This window comes from Atta cephalotes, assembly GCF_000143395.1.
Source record: "Atta cephalotes unplaced genomic scaffold scaffold00027, whole genome shotgun sequence".
Taxonomy (NCBI): Eukaryota; Metazoa; Arthropoda; class Insecta; order Hymenoptera; family Formicidae; genus Atta; species Atta cephalotes.
Genome location: NW_012130091.1, coordinates 258827 through 260584, shown reverse-complemented (window position 1 = coordinate 260584; position 1758 = coordinate 258827).

Genomic DNA, 1758 nt, shown 5'->3' with positions numbered 1-1758 from the left:
TTATTGCCTGTGCTTTTTATTATGTTTCTAGCTATGTCATCAGTATATCACTTATCACATATTTAATGTTCTACAGTTAAAATACTATAAATCGCGTTTTTAATTACGATTCGTAATCAGGAAAGTCACTTGAAATCGCTTTATAGAGCGATTTATACATATTTGTATTAACTGTATAAGACGATGTTATTTTCGGGGACAATGTACATTTGCAAATGTATATTGTTCATTTCAGGAATATCTATAAAATATAGTTTCTAGTATATGTATTATATCTATTGAGTTGTGTGTTGCTCTATAGAGCGATTTCACGCAACACAACTCAACAGATATAATACATATATTAGAAAATTATATATTTATAGATGTTCCTGAAATGAACGATATACATTTGCAAATATATGTATAACTATACATTGTTCTCGAAAGTAACACCGTCTTATACATTTAATATGTGTACAAACAAAAAAGATGCATTATGTACACTTCAGTGAGTGATTCCTCGTTTATGTATACCAAAAAAATTACTTATATATATTCCAAAAATTACAATTAACACATACACACACACACACACACACACATACGTGTGTGTGTGTGTGTGTGTGTATGTATTTTAATAGAAAGTTTACTTTAATAAAGAAAATTATAATTATGTAAGAAGGAAAGTAAAGGATAATTTGCTGGAAGATTCGTAGCATATTATATAGCATATTATAATATAACATATTATAATATTTCCTATAGTGTAATGCTCCTGAGATACATATTCGCGCGCGGCTCAGTCGTCGAGCGATAATAGACGATGGGAAAAAAAAGGCGATTCAAAAATCAGTTCAAAATGTGCAACTATTTCCGAGCACCGGAAAATTTAATAACGTGTATTCTAATAACTGTAAGAAGAATATCGAAGCACTTCAATAGATAAATAAAAAATTATTTGCATATTGCACAACATATAAAGGCTTTTTAATTTGTGAATAAAATTATTGACATCATTCTATAATTATATAACTTTTGCGATTTGGTTCATTATCAGAATTTTCATATATTTGGATGATAGTTATAAAAGAAACATTTAACAGAAAGTATTGATCGATATCAAACGTAACATTATTACAAAAACATGATTTCTTTTCGGATTTTTTCTAAAAATAAACAGATTTCATATATAAAAATACTGATTTTCTATCGACGCATACTACGAATTATTTTTGCTACAATTGTCGGTTTAATATTTTTTAGAAATACCATGCACATACAATTTCAATAATTAAATAAAAATATATTTGGCCTGTAACTGTTTATTACAATATCACTTATTTAAAAAAGAAGAAAGAATCGATTGTGAGATCTCTAACATTCTGATCTCGCATCCACGCCGAGATCTTGCAAACCACTTCTATGAACGTGATATATAATTCATGGAAAATCATGGAAATGTCAATATCTCGTAAATTATCGTGTTTTGAAATTATTTTTGCTATTATATAAGAATAATAATAAATTGGAGTGATATACGATTAATATAACTTATTATTGTAAAACTTATATGTTATCTATAATGTTCTTTCTTCTCTTATTTACACAGCGGCCAAAATTGCCAAGAAAGCATTCTCGCTAGAAATAAGCGATAGAGAGAGAGAGAAAGAGAGAGAGAGAGAGAGAGAGAGAGGAAGGGGGAGGGAGGGGAGGGAGAGAGAGGGAGGAAGGGAGAGAGAGGGAGGAAGGGAGAGAGAGAGAGAGAGAAGAAACTCT